Below are 12824 nucleotides of genomic sequence, written 5' to 3'. Positions count from 1 at the left end.
AGCCTCCAAGTTAAATGAACCCCCTCAAATAATTTGTTCATCATTGTGAATGAGGACTTTCAACTTGTGAATATCTTTAGTGTCTGTTAATTTATATTTACTCATTACGGTGTTAGTTGAGAGTTGACATACTGGGTGAATTTGTTGCTAATGGTTGTTTTGTATTTTACACTTAGAAAAGCAATTGTTTCTAAAGATATTGCTGGCTGTTCGTGAGGTTTACATAATAAATAGCTCCAGATCACGACACTGAAGTTATTGTGGCAAGTTCAGCTTTTATTAGCTGGTAAGAAATGCAGCCAGCTTACAAATACAGTTCCTGAATTATCTTACATCACAGTACATAGGCCCATAATCTTAACTTCCTGGAAGGCTGAAGCAGATCCAGAGGCCAGCTTGAGTAACATCTTGAAACCATTTCTCAAAACAAAAGAAGTGTGAAAGGCTGAAGATATAGATCAATGCCAGGGTGCCAGGCCTTGGGTTGGATCCCCAGTCCTGACAAAGACTTCTTCAGGAGGGCATATTTTCTTTTTTTTTTTTTTTTTGTAATTTTATTAAATTATAAAAAGTTTCCATTTACGCCCCTCCTCCCAACGCCCTCCCACTCCCCCCCTCCCTCTCCTCCTCCCTCTTTGTCCCCAAGGGAAGTCAGGGTTTCCTGCCCTGTGGGAAGTCCAAGTTCCTCCCCCCTCACTCCAGGTCCAGGAAGGTGAGCATCCAAACAGACTGGATCCCAAAAATCCAGTATATGCAGAGGAAACCAGTCCCAGTGTCATTGTCAATGGCTTCTCGGAAAGACTGCAGGCCAGCCACATTCAGAAAATCCGGCCACATTCAGAGAATCTGGTTGGATCACATGCTCGTTCAGTCACGGTCCATCTGGCCTTGGTAAACTCTCATTAGATCCGACCCCTTGTATCAGTGGGTGATAGTATCCCTCGCAGTCCTTCGTCATTTTCTTCCTCCTTTTGCTCCTCGTTTGGATCTTGGGGGGCTCAGTTCGGTGCTCCAACGCGGGCCTCCATCTGTATCGTCATCCAATGCCAGATGAGGGATCTCTCTGGGAAGAACTGCTCAGCAGGGCAACAGGGCTAGCTGGTCTTCCCAGGACTCAGGAGACAAAGGGTGGCATATTTTCTTCCATCTGGGGAAAGCGGAGGATGGAGGCCATCGATTGAGAGAATTTGCTGGAAGCCTTTTCTCACAGTTGTAATATTTTTGTTTTCCACTTTTGTCTTCTAATGGCTGGTCTTCTTCCTATTTAATTCTCAGCTGAATTGCTGTGACTTCAGTATGAGGATGTACAGACATATGTTGCTTAAAAATAGAAGTCAGTAAATGTCATAGCTTCCCCTATTCTATTGGGAAATGAATTAAGAGTATTTCTTTTCATCCCATGAAAGCAGGGTTAATCCCACTTTTCATTTTTAGGATTTCAGGCTGTGCAAATCAGGATACAGCATAGCTTTTCCCTATAATTCTAATCTTTGAGTAGGTGTTGGGTAAGAACTAAGGGAAGCCAGTTGATGCTTAATCTCTTCACTCATGTGAACACTTTCGTGGTGTACTTCGAGATTTCACAGTGACACATGTTATTTGGTCATATGATCATTATGTTGGTTCCCAGGGACAGGTGTTTCTGAGTTGTTCTATCCCTGAGGACTCTGTGAAGACATTGCATCACCTCCAGGGTTTATGTGACTGGCTGATGACAAAGCAGGACCTGGCATTGACTTTCTTTGTTTTTCCTTGCGTGACTCCATCTAGGATTGAGGGGTGTCAATAAACACTTCAGGTCAATGGTATTTCCTTTATAAGAAATGTCTGCTTTTTATTTTAACTTTTTAAATATTTTAAGCATATGATGTATGTGTGTATGTGCATAGGCATGCACATGTGGCGTGCACGTGGAGGTCAGAAGAAAACCGTAGATGTTGGTCCTCACCTTCTACTTTGTTTGAGGCAGAACATCCTGTTATTGCCTCTGTGTACACTAGGAAAGCTGGTCAGCAAGCTTCCAGGCTGTCTTAGCTAGGGTTTTTATTGCTGTGAAGAGATACCATAACCATGGAAACTCTTATAAAGACAAACATTTAATTGGGGTGCCTTAGAGTTCAGAGGTTGAGTCCATTATCTTCATGATGGGGAACACGGCAGTGTGCTGGCTGACATGGTGCTGGCTACATCTTTACCAGAAGGCAGCAGGAAGTTGACTGAGACACTGGGCAGTATCCTGAGCATAGAAAAACCTCAAAGGTCCCTGTTCCACAGTGACATTTCCTCCAGCAAGACCATACCCAACTTCAGCAAAGCCACACTTCCCAATAGTGTCACTCCCTATGAGATTATGGGAACCAGTGACATTCAAGCTACGACAGAGGGATTCTCCTGCCTCCACCTCCCTTCTCCCGCAGGAGCTCTGGGATGACATATGTGCTACCACATTTGATGTTTACAGCTCTGGGCTTCGGGACTCAGGTCTCCAAGCTCACATAGCAGGCACTTCACCTGCCCATTTCTGAGACTTGATCTTTTCCAGAGGTTTTCACCAGCATTTCAGAACGGGCTGTGCTGTTGACCATGCACTCTTCTTCCCCGACAGACAGACAGACAGACAGACAGACAGACAGACAGACAGACAGATATGCAGCTGGGAAGGCTGTCAGAGAAGAACTTCCCAGCAGCCCTCTCAAGCTCCTCCAGCTTCCATAGTCCGATGCCTTCGCTCGTTAATTATTTACACTGGCCATATTCTTTTCTGCTAGAGATCACTTTCCTGACTGACAGCATCTAGGGCTCACCATACAAAGGTATTCTGAAGGCTGTATCAGGGAGAAATCACTTTTCCCCCCTTTTTCTTCCTCTTTCAATTTTTAATAGCCCTTCGTGTCTGCCGCTAATAGACTCCCTTAGATCTTTCATCTGTTGTTTCCCATTGCATATTCTTGGTGCGGAGATGCTGGGAAATTTCGACTGCACATCCCTTTGAAGAATGCCGTCTTTCATTCCTCAGTGAGAATAAATAAAGGTGAAGTCACACCTATTGGGTGATGGTGGCTGTGACTCTAAACACCTTGAGAAGGCAAGTTTTCACACAAATTAAGGGAGAGGAGGAGGAGGAGGAGGCTTGAGCTGAACTAGGAATGTGAGCACATTTTCCCTCATGGTATCTACATCTTGGTTCTTCCCTAACCAGCCTTACCATCAAGCCTTTAGTTGTCGGGTGCACACTGCGAAGTACCAATGTTCTATCCCTGTATCTCTTTGATGGAGGCATTGGCATCTCTTCCCATCTTAGGATGCCATCATCCTGCTGAACACTGAGCTCTTGCCCACTCCCTTCTAGCCAGCTCTCCTCCCTGGCTGGTTTGTATCCTGAACCAAACCAGCTATACCCAGTTTTAACTAGAAACTCAACCTCCCACACCATTCACAAACTAATCCCATGGGGCTGGGGCGGCCTCCTGATTGTCTCCTTTCTGGTCCCTTTTATCCCCGGTTAAAGCTTTGGGCATCTCCCACTAGGCTGCTGCAGTAGCCGCTCTCCTGGTATCCAACTGGTCCATTCATACTCGTTTTCATTGGACTTTGTAAATTGGATGCCTCGGGTTATTGTTTCAAAGCTCAGCTCCATGCTGTGCATGCCCAACCCAAAGCCTTCTCCTCCTTTCAGGTTAAAGGTCAATGTTCTTCATCTAGCACACGGGTCGTACCCATCTCAAATATTCTTCTCACACTGTAGCCTGCCCTTTTGTCTCCAGTCATGCTGCGCTTGTTCTGTCTCTGTGCGCATGTGCTGTAGGCCCCTTGCACCTTTGCAGTTTATCTGCCCACATCCACTATTCACAGGGCATTGCTACTCCTCCTATGACAGCCCTAGACCTTGCTAATCTCTTGGTTTGTGTCTGGGACCTTTCCTGTCTCTTTCAGAGCACTCATCTCACCACCAATGATTCACTTCTCCACATGATTTTTAGACAAGGACTTCATCTTAGACCCTGTAGTTTCATAACAAGAGCACATACCATTCCCCACCCACTGGCACAGAACCTGGCACATACCTTTGCTGAGGAAGTGGGTGTGTGATACCTTCCAATGGTTCCTTCTGGTCCTCTTTGTGCCTCTGAAGCATTTCACATGCAGCCTGTCTAGTTCTTGCAGACATTAAAACTTGGATTAATCTTTGACTAATAGTGACTATAATAAGCAAAGTATGATGGGAACTATACTGTAGATGGAAATTTCTGTTCTGCCTGGTCCCAAAGAAACACACAGAGGCTTATATTAATTATAAACTGGCCTATTAGTTCGGGCTTATTATTAACTAACTCTTACAACTTAAATTAATTCTTGTCTATGTTTAGCCACATGGCTTGGTTCCTTTTCCCAACATTGTCATCTTGCTTCCTCTGCTTCTGGATGACAACTGTGTCTCTGCCTTTCCTCTTCCCAGAGTTCTCCTAGTCTGGTTGCCCTGCCTATACTTCTTGCTTGGCTACTGGCCAATCAGTGTTTTATTAAACCAGTACGAGTGACAAATCTTTACAGTGTACAAAAGCATTAGTCCACAGCATTGTACAGCCTACTGAGTACTTATGTGACTTATTTCAACTGGTCTTTTCAGCAAATGGGTGGGAGAAGAGACATGTACTTCTTCAGTAGCTTGTGGATGCCAACACAGGTCTATTGTCTTCAGAACTGGAATCTACATTTTTTTTTTACTCCAAATCCAGATGTCTATATGGTTGTGCCAAGCTACCTCTTGGGTGACCAGTTCAGAGTGTGACCCACAGACTTTACTGTGATTCTGTTATTCATTTACAGTTCGTGATAACCGAGTCACTTAGGTGCAGCTCTGTGGAAACCCCTTCAATACTCCCATTTTCCCTGTCACCCACACAGTGTGGTTCACTTTTGAAAATCATTCCATGGACCAACAAGATGGCTCAGGAATACAGGAGCTTTCCGCCTAGCCTGTCAGCATGAGCCCCACCTCTGGAACCAAATGGTGGTAGGAGAGCATTGACTGCAGCTCTCCTCTGACAGCCACAGCTGTCCCACCCATCTCTGCCTTCCCAGTGCAGGATGGGTGCATGTCTCTGCAGCACCCAGCTTCTTACATGGGTGCTGAGGATCCAAACTCAGGTCCTCATGCTTGTGTGGTAGCCATTTTCTCAACCTCATCAAGGGATCTCTTGAGGGTGGGAAGAAAGCATGGGAGATAAGTCTGCCTGAGTCAGCAGCGGAAGAGATGACCTGCTCAAATGGTCTGTGAGGGAGAAACTAGGCAAAGCCCCTCACAGAAGTCCTGGGAGTTAGGGGCTCTGGCCCCTCGAGCAGCATGGAGGAGACGCACGTGCCTGGGATGAAACAGGTGGACATGGAAAGTCACGCTCTCCTCTGTTCTCGTGGGCTCTGAGTGATTACTTTCCGGGCCAGAGAGGAAGATCCTTTCCTGGAAGATTCGAAGCCAGCACTTTATAGAAAAGCCAGATGAACCATTGCATCATTCCTTTAGCGGACAGACAGATCTTGAGCTCCAACTACATCTTTGTCATTGTTGAAACTATTGTTAGTAAGTTATAAACTTTATCATTATTCATGGAGCTTCGGGGGGGGGAGAGAGAAAGGGAGGGAGGGTGGGACACACACACACACAGCGAGAGAGAGAGAGAGAGAGAGAGAGAGAGAGAGAGAGAGAGAACTAACACATGAAGAAACACAATTTTTTAAAAATATTTTCGAGCGTTTGTTTTCTTTTCTGTGTCTAGGTGTTTTGCTGTCATGCACATTTGTGCACCGCTGTAGCCTGGAACTGGGAGCCACGTTAACTCTTCCTACCCTAAGTCACTATTTGTCAGGGTATTTTTCACAGCAAAGAAATGAAACTAGAATATCACGGCTTTAGCTTTTTTTTCCCCCTTCTAGTTTGATGCATGGTTATTCCCTGAGGAAGAGCGTGAGGAGTCTGCTGTAAGCTTTACAGTGCTTTACCTTCCTTTTCCTCCTTTTCTCTTCTCTCTCTCTCCCTTCCCTTTTCCGTCCCTTCCTTGCTTCTCCTTTTCCTTTCCAAAGAATCACCTTTCTTCCTCTGCTCGCAGCAGCTACACCATGCTCCTTGCTACCTTCCCACACTGATTAATTAAAGTGGCTGGTGGTAGAAGTAACACGTTTTCTTACCTGTTAGAAAACTGCTTGAAGATGACTAGAATTATTTTTTTTTCCAAATAAATTGAAAAAGATCCACAGACAAGGAGAAAGGTTTGTGCTTAGAAATGACGACTGCAGGGAACTTAGGAGAGAGGTCTTGTCAGCAGAGTGGAATGCAATTAGGGAGTTATTTTATGGATGTTTAGGAACACTCTGAAGAATTCCACCCCTTTAAAGTAGCATTAAAATAACAATAAAATTTCTGTGGGGGAAAAAATGTGACACACCTTTGAAGGAAGTAATCGGGCTCCAACTGAGCCAGCTCGGGACTGCTGCTGCTGCTGCTGAGGGGCTGTCAAAAATGGCAAATGCACGCTTTAGCAGAGAAGTAATTCCATTTCAAGGCTTGCCTGTGCTCCTGAAGACCAAGAATTGAGGCTTTGATATATACTTGCATTTTAAAGGCAAGCAGGCATATAAATGTCTTTAAAAATCGACGCATAGGTCTTTACCCTTCAGGTAATTCACCCTGTAATTTTCTGTTTCCCTTCTGCTAATGGTAGGAAAAGAAGCAGGAAGAGACACTCAGAGCGGTGAAAACAGATGCAAATGCCTTTTCTTTTTCATTTTTTTAAAAAAAAAGCTTTATACTTAAGTACACATTTTCATGAGCATGCCTTTTTCTGAATACTATCCACATGGGTTGCGAAGACCCTTCCAGGTGTCTGTGAGACCAGCCACACTGCTAGAACATTTTGTGAATTTCACTCATTCTTACGTAAGTGCACAGAACTGTCTGAGAGCTGGGAGGTACGTGTGTGAAAGCCTTACTTCTCTGAGTACTAGCTGTAGAGTCTTGTGCCTGAGATTTTTGCTGTAGTATCCGCTATAGCAATTGGATGATGATTCGCTCTCATCTCACCCCCTCCAGTGTCTTCAATAGCATTCCAAACTTAGTGGGTCTAGGGAGCAGAGTTTGAAAGTGGAGGCTCCTGACAGATGAGGGGTGATCTTGAATGAACTACTAACATCCGATGGAAGGTTGTGAACTGCTTGTGTGGCCTTGGAAATTTACATTTCCTTTTCAGTATCATTATTTGATAGACATCACATGACCATGGCCATTGGCTCATGGATTTCCCATCCTTCTCCCTAGAGCCCAAGCTTTTTAGGTGGACACTCCCTGATGCTTTGATCTCTACATCTCCAGAGCATAGAGAAAGGCTTTCAGAAGGACTCACATAATGCTCTGGTTTGACTCTAAGACGCGGAAGCACCACTAACCGCTTGCTATCTGTACCACCTTGCATCTCTGCGAGGGTGAGTCAACTAAAGAACTTCCATGAACTCCCAGCCCCCGTTGCCTTGACCTGCTCTTCATCTGAGTGACTGTTCTCTCGGCACTGGGCTAAAGCAGGCGAAAGGGGCACATGGCTGATAACACACCTGAGGACTGATGTGTGGAGAGACCATCTGTCTCATTCTGGGAGAAAGCAAAAGCGCTCTAGGTCCAATCCTGCACCAGGCAAGTGGAGATTGGACAAGACACACTACAAGCGGCTGGATGAGCTCCATCCGGGACAGAGGCAGGCAGTTTTCTTGCTTCCTTTGTGTCCTTTGCTGGAGGGGCAGACTTTATACTGATTAAGAAGGGGAACATGGGTGCTGGAGAGATGGCTCAGCAGTTCAGAACACAGGCTGCTCCTCCGGAAAACCTAAGTTCAGTTCCCAGCACCCTCATGGTGGCTCACAACCATCTGTAAGTGTGGTTCTAGCAGATCTAATGTATAGTGGTATTTTATTTATGTTTTAATAAATAAAGCTTGCCTGAAGATCAGAGGATAAAACTTAGCCATTAGAGGCCAGGCAGTGGTGCCACACACCTTTAATCCCAGGATTTGGGAGACAGAGGCAGATGGATCTCTGTGAGTTCAAGGCCACCCTGGGTTACACAAGATCAATGTAGAAACAGATCCAGGTGGTGGTGGCTCACACCTTTAATCCTAGCACTAAAGGAGAATATAAAACAGGAGGAGACAGAGGCTCAGGGCACAGTCTGCAGTCTCCCAGTCATGGTAGAGGTGAGACTTCTCTAGTGGCTTAGCTGTTTTGCTTTTCTGATCTTCAGCTCGAACTCCAATATCTGTCTCTGGGTTTTTATTATTTGTGCTACACGAATGCCCTCTTCTGGCTTCCTAGGGCATTAGACCTCATTTTCATACATGCAGACAAAACACCCACACACATAAAATGATAATTTTTAAAAAGGACTTTATCTGAGTTGAGTTTGGGGGTGTTACTTGATATACATCACATGACCAACTTCAGTTCTTTCACTTGCTCACTCTATAACCTTCGAAGACCCGCACAGCCAATCCGTGCAGCAGTTTGCCCACATGTGAATGGTGTTGTAATGGTATTCCCACCGCTCTGTTAGGATCAGTTTGAAATTAATTGATCTGAAAGCATGTGCACCTCCTTTAAAGGCTTGCGTTTAGAAAGTTGTATACAAGTCAATATGTAAACAATAATGCGTGTGCGTATATGTGTGTGTGAGAGTGTGTATGTGTGTGTGTCTGTGGGGTGTTGTACTTGTGGAGGTCGGAGGACAATGTTGGCTGCTGGTGCTTTCTACCTTTTGTTGGAGACAGGATCCCTCGTTTCCCTGGGATTTCAGCAAATGGACCGAGCGAGTTGGCCTGTAGCTTTTAGGGATCCACCTGCCTCAGCTTCCTATCAGATCATTTCTGGGATGGCAGGCATGCAGCACTTTGCCCAGTCCTTCTCATTCAAACTCAAACCCTGCCACTGGCAAGGCAGCTGCCTCACTGGCTGAGCCATTTCCCAAGCCCCACATTGTGTTCCCTGCAGTCGAAACTTTTGGTGTCTGATAAAAGTGGGCTGAGAGTAAAAGGAATGAGCCAGGGCTGTGGGATGGTAGCGTGCAAGCAGCTGCTGTGCCATCCTGATGGCTTCTCTTCTTCATGCTCCCTGTGAAGCAGAGAAGGCGAGAGTGCTCACCTCAGTAGATTATATAAAACAGTGAGTTAATACATGTAAACTGGTCAGCGAAATGGCCGGTTCCCAGCGCTTAACGTAGTGCGCCCTACAAAGTCAAACAGTCTGGGAACTGAAGCTCAGTTTCTGCTCAAAATTCAGTTCCAAAAGTAGTAAACCCACAAACAAAGTAAAAAAGAAAATGCAGCCGAGACAAGCAGAGAAACCCAACCACAGTGAAAACAATGACGTCATATACAGGTCATGAGTGCCCTATTAGCAAGTGGGTAAGGAAGACAGGACCCTAGGAACTGGCTACAGAGGAAGGGACAATCTCCTTGTTCAGCTCGTGGCTCCAGTGTGCACCCAGGAAAGAGAAAGGAGTGGGTAGGTGTTATGGCTAAGAGATAGCCCAGGGTGCCAGAGAGATAGATGGCTCAGAAGTGAAGAACAGGGATGGCTTTACCAAGGAGCTGGATTCAATTCCCCCACAGGGTGGCTCACAGCCACCTGTAACTCCAGCTCCAGGGGATCTGACACCCTTCTCTGGCCTCTTCTGCCACCCACACTTATGTGAACACACCCGCACACAGACATATACACATATACACATTCAAACAATAAAACAGATCTTTAAAAGGGAGAGGTTGGAGTTGTCTTTAGTGAGAAGAGGAGGCCTGTCCTCACTGTGTGTCTTCTTTCTGTTCTCCCTACACACTTGGGAAGTGTCCTGGAAACTCGTAGACCTAGGTTTTGGGCTTCGTCTGTCCACTGCAACTGCCAGCATGACCCTACATAAGCCGCTTGACCTTCTGGGCCTCAGTTTCCTCATTTGGAAATGAAAAGGGCAAATCAGATGACTGTTACCTCCTAGATTGATTCTGGGATCACCAAGGACTTTCTAGAAACACCAGGACTTCCTGGATGGGAATGAAGAGTCTAGATAGACTAGGTGTCATGGTCTAGCTCACCCCTTCAGCAAGGCACTAGACAGCTCCAGTAGACGAAGGGCAGCTCCACTGTTCATGCCTGCCAGTCACAGGGGCACAGCTGAAGTGCCTGCCTGGAGGGGAGGGGGGTCTTAGCGGCTGAACAGGTGTCTTGAGTGTGGCATCTCCCAAGAGTTTCCTGTTTTGTTCATTGTCATAGCCTTGTGTCACCTCAATCCCAGTATGTCAAGAGCCACTCTCTCTATCTTTCTCCTGAGTTGCTCCACCCCTTGTCCCTACTTAGCTTTCTGTCATCTCGACTCCACCACCATTTAAGGAACACATGTTAGATTTTATTTTCTTCTTTGTCACCCTGTTGTTGGACTTGAGCTCACTTCAATTATCATTTCTTTCTAATCAGATCCACAATGCCAGTTGTTCCCACCCTGCCACCTCTGTCTGGGCCACGACAGTGGACGCTTTCTTGTGAGTCTTCTTTGGCTGAGCCTTCCCATTTTATCAGCTTTGTGTAACTTCACCATAGTAATATTTTATGAACACCATATTGGTTTGTCACTCACCTAAAAACTCACACACGTGTCCAATGCTCAGAAGGCTTTCCAGGGTTTTATCTCTTTTATTATCAACCCACACTTACCAAATCACCCCTCAACTTCTGATACAGCAATCCCCAAGTTCTTGGCCAGCTGGGATGCCAGTCTGTACACCATCAGTGTTCAGTTCATACTACATATTTGTTTCCTGCTAGTGTTTACATACACACCCAGTGAAAAGGATCCACTTGAGGCTGTGGAGACAAACTTCATCATTGAAGTTCTTCCCATGCAAACATGAGGACCTAAGTTCTCACTTCCTGAACCCCCGGAAAAGGCCAGGCATGGTGACATACTTCTGGTGTGGACGTAAAGCTAGGTAGATCCTTGGAGTTCATTGCACGGACAACTTAGTTAAGTCAATGAGCCCCAAGTTCAGTGGGAGATCCTGTCTCAAAACATGGGATGGAGAATGTGTTATGGTAAAAATAAAGTGTTGCAGGTGCCCGAGAGGTGGCAGCAGGAAGCAGGGCAGTGAGTCCCTAAGTAGGGAGCAGCATGGAGGGTAAGAGACCTGGCAGGCAGGTCAGCTGGTCCCATGAGGAGCCAAGGTATGTGAGAGACAGAGACACAGAGATGGATAGGCAGGCCATGCAGTGAGAGTGCGTATTATTCAGTAGGTTATGGGAGGCAAGGGAGAAGGGGGAAGAAGAGAGAGAGGTACAGAGAGAGAGGTGGGGGGGAAGAGAGAGGGAGAAACAGAGAAAGAAGAAGTTACCTCTTCACTCTTGTGACCAAAAGTGAGGAGCAGGCTGGAGGAGGCGGGATATCTGCTTCCCTTGGTGAAAGGGGAGGGGCTGGAGAGAGCGGGGCTTGTCTCTTAAAGGGACAGGGTATGCAGGTGACAGACCAGGCCGGCAGATCATAACAGCGTGATTGAGTACAAGCCTAATGACGACTTTTAGGCTCCACAAACACATACTCACACGAATGAACATGCACACATGCACGCATGCACACACACACACACACACTCACACACACACACATGCATATGCACATCGCTTGATCAGAGGATATTGATAATTGAGTCATGGGAAGAGACAGGACACCCCCAGTCCATATTGCATGTGTCGTTACTGCTCTTCCAAGCAAGCCCTGCAGAGATCTCTGTTCTGTGACTCCTCCTTGGGCTGAACAACTTTTGAGCCCAGGTTGCTAATGTCTCCGCATTGGTTTCTATACGCATGGCTACTCCGGGTAAATAGTCCTCACTACGTAACCCAATCCTAGGCACACAGCAGTCCGATAATAGTATTTCAGACTCAGATTCGATTGCCACGCCTTGCATGGATTTCAGTGGAGTTATACAGTTAAGATATTTATTGAATGGTCTTATCTTTCATGCTTTTTTTTAAATGTAGAGAGTCTGTGCTTTGGAATCTGTACTCTGTTTATCTACTCAGGAATTTATATTTTAAAAAGTGGAAGCAATTAGGTTTAAAAAGTACATAAGACATGAATGAGGTAAAAAAGTCACCCAAATCTGATCTGTGAGAATCTGAGAAATTCCCAGCATTCGCAGATCCAGATCAATTTACACACACACACACACACACACACACACACACACACACACACACACTAAATCACATCTTTAATTATTTGTTTTATGGGAGTGTAGAAAATACCCTAACCTGCATTTTAAAATGCAGTTTGCTGACAAAGGAATATGATGAGTCCGCAAACTATTTAGAAATGTTCTTGACTTCACCCCCAAAAACGTGTTCTTTCTCAGCCAAGATGGCCTGCTACCAGCTTTCCTCTCAACGGTCGCTGCTGCCCCCTGCTGGTGGCAATGATTCAGCAATGCACTTCCAAAATGAGAAGAGATTTTTTTTAGGAAATAAACTAAAAGTTTGTGATTTCTTTATAATCTAAAATATTCACGTATTAAAACAAGATGAACTCTCTGGAAAGCGTTGGACGTAGGTGTGGACGGAGGGAGAAGGCATGCGGAGTGGTACTGAAGGGAGGTGCTTGGTGAGGGGAGATGGGTCTTAAGTTTTCAAAGCAAGTGCTGCTCTGATCCCGGATGCCTCAGAATCGGTGCTCATGGGGCCTGAACTACAGCTCTTAATGGTTAGCAGTGGGTTCATGGAGTAAAACGACCCTGGCTTGTAGCATTTCC

At 45.7% G+C, this 12824-nt stretch overlaps 1 protein-coding gene across 2 annotated transcripts in view; it reads left to right on the top strand.

The window, feature by feature from the left end:
* Positions 1 to 12824, top strand: part of Rcan2 (regulator of calcineurin 2) — a 251471-nt gene that overhangs the window by 65631 nt on the left and 173016 nt on the right. The window lies entirely within an intron of this gene.

Source organism: Myodes glareolus, chromosome 18 (assembly GCF_982192425.1).
Source record: "Myodes glareolus chromosome 18, mMyoGla1.1, whole genome shotgun sequence".
NCBI lineage: Eukaryota > Metazoa > Chordata > Mammalia > Rodentia > Cricetidae > Myodes > Myodes glareolus.
The sequence above is the reverse complement of the archived record's forward strand: the minus strand, read 5'-3'. Positions and strand labels throughout refer to the sequence as shown.